Genomic DNA, 2,849 nt, shown 5'->3' on the forward strand with positions numbered 1-2,849 from the left:
GGCTTCTGGGGTTTGAGACAGAATCTGCTCCATGTCTCTCTCCAGCTTCCGTGGTTTTCTGGCAATCTCTAGTGTTCTTGATGTGTAGACATGATTTGCCTTCCTTTTCACGTGGTCTGCCATGTGCCTGTGTTCTAAGTTCCCTTTAAAGGACACCAGTCATGTAGTCCATGCTGGTGACCTCTCACCTCTGTAGAGACCCTATCTCCAGATAGGGTCACATTGTGAGGACTGGGGTCAGGGTTCCAGCATATCTTTGGTTGGGGGGGAAGGGATTTGATTCAATCCCTACCACTGGTATTGTCAAATCAGTAGAAACATTGCCCTAAACTTGCTGTTGAATAAAAATGGAAACGTAAAAAAAAAAAAAAAACTTTTATCTTTTGGAGAGCCTATTGAAATACTTTCAGAAAAAATAATACGCTGTTTGGGATTTGCTTCAAATTGATCCGTGACTGGGCCTGGGAGGAGGGAAGCAACTTAGATAAAACAAGATTGGCTATGAGTTGACAGTGTTGAAACCAGATGATGTGTTTAAGAGAATTTGTTGAATTTTTCTCTTTACTTTGGATTACATTTAATATTTGCCATAATAGAAAATTTTAAAAATATTTAGACATATCTTTCTAATAGTTTTGGAATCATATATTATCCCTATATTAGCAGCTTAATTTTTTTAGAAAGTGATTTAAGTTATTCATTACTAAGTTAATTGCCCAGAGAAAAACACAATGCATTTGCTTTAATCTAAATTGGCTGGCTCTATTGATCAACTTACAAAAGTATTGCTAAATCACTATCTTATGTCAAGCAGACAGCAAAATCTGGCATGATGCCCAGTGCAGGAGTTTTCAAGTAGTGCCCACCACCAACCCTAGCCTTCCTCAGAAGTGCTTTCACAAATATTTGATTCATATTTCACCTTTAAAATGTTTTCTAATTATTTTTTTAAACTGTCATTTTAAAAACCCACCTTGGAGAACCGTCTACCCGTTACCATGTGTGTAGGTTAACTCAATTTTCCTAAGACTAAGGAATGAAGCTATTTCTATCATCACTGTTTAATTGAATAAAGAACATCCTGAGATTGCAAGGTGAGCGATTGAAAATTAGTATAATTCCCATTACTAGTTTGTATAAATGTGAATTTTCTCAATATTTTATATTCCTTCCAAATGTGAATGTTTAAAGTACTTTATGATTGAAATTTGCAGCCCTAATATCCAAACATTAAGTTTTTGTCTATTGTTATCTTTGTGCAATATAATTACTATGGTCTGAATCTTAGTGTCCCCCAAAATGCATATGTTGGAACCTAACATCCAATGGGATAGTATTAAGAGGTGGGGCCTTTGGGGAAGTGATTAAGTCACGAGGCCTATACCCTCATGAATGGGATTGGTGCCCTTACAAAAGAGGCCTTGACCCTTCTGCCATGTGAGGACACATGGAAGTCACCATCTATGAGGAACAGGTCCTCACCAGACACTGAATCTTCCAGCACCTTGATCTTAGACTTCCCAAGCCCTGGAACTGTGAGTGATCAATTTCTGTTGTTTATAAATTTCTAGTCTTAAGTATTTTGTCACACAGCCTGAAGAGACTAAAACAGAAATTGATATTAAGAAGTAGGGTGTTGCTATAACAAATACTTAAAAACATGGTTAGAGGCTGAAAAAATTTGGAGGTACTTGTTGGAAAAAGCCTGTATTGCCATGAATGGACCATAAAGGGTGACTCCGGTGAGGGCTCAGAAGAAGAGAGCTGCAGAGAAAAGCCTTGATATTCTTAGAGCTGACCTAAATGGCTGTGATCAGAATGTTGGTAGAAATATGGATGGTAAAGACCATTCTGATGAGTTCTCAGAAGGAAATGAGGAACGCATTATTGAAAACTAGAGGAAAGACTATCCTTGTTATAAAGTGGCAAAGAACTTGGTTGAATTGTGTTTGTGCCCTAGTATTTCATAGAAAGCAGAACTTGCAAGTGATGAACTAGGATATTTGGCAGAAGAAATCTATTCTCTTCTATTCTAATTTAAAAAGTAGTGCAGCAAGCTCTAGAATCAAACAGATCTGGTTTAAGTCCCAGCCAGGTTGGTCACTTGTAGTTGTGTGAATTGAGCAAGTTTTTTTAACTTCTGAGTCTTTGTAGTTTTCTTTCGTGCATTTACCTGCCTTAGAGCTGCAAGGATTAAATGAGATAGAACATATAAAGCACTAAGCACCATGACTGCAAAACAAAAATACCAAGTAAATATTAGCGGCCTCTGTTGTTATTATTATATGCAAAGTCTCTAATTCATACTTTATATCATAGGGTCACAGAAAAGATTTAGTTATTATGTAAGTGAACAAACTCTAATTCCATTTTTGAAATGGGAGAATATTTAAAAGGTGAAGAAAACACTCAGAAAGATGGTATGCTTTTAGTTTATTTGTACTAAAATCCATGGAAATAATTTAAGAGTTGGTGCATAAGCTATAAAATTAAAACCATTATGAAAAAATGTACTTTTTAGTAACATAGGTGAAAAAGGAATTAACTCCAATTAAGTTAAATGATAAAGAATTCATTAAGATGAATAATAATAAATTATTCATTAAGAATAATTGATTGATAGAATTTTCCAAAAAGGATTGTGTTTGAGGAGAATGATTTTACCTTTGTTCTGCAGTTATTTTCACTTTTTTCCCTATTTTAATATTGATCTATAACTTAGCAGTTGTTAAATAAAGTGGTAAATTCAAAAAATACATAAAGGGAATGACTTTTCTCAAATATAGTAACCATGGAAGAAGCTTAACCCTTCATCAGGAATCTGGTATCTCTTCAACATAGCTAAGATT

This window comes from Propithecus coquereli, unplaced genomic scaffold (genome assembly GCF_000956105.1).
Source record: "Propithecus coquereli isolate 6110/MARCELLA unplaced genomic scaffold, Pcoq_1.0 Scaffold115, whole genome shotgun sequence".
NCBI classification, from domain to species: Eukaryota; Metazoa; Chordata; class Mammalia; order Primates; family Indriidae; genus Propithecus; species Propithecus coquereli.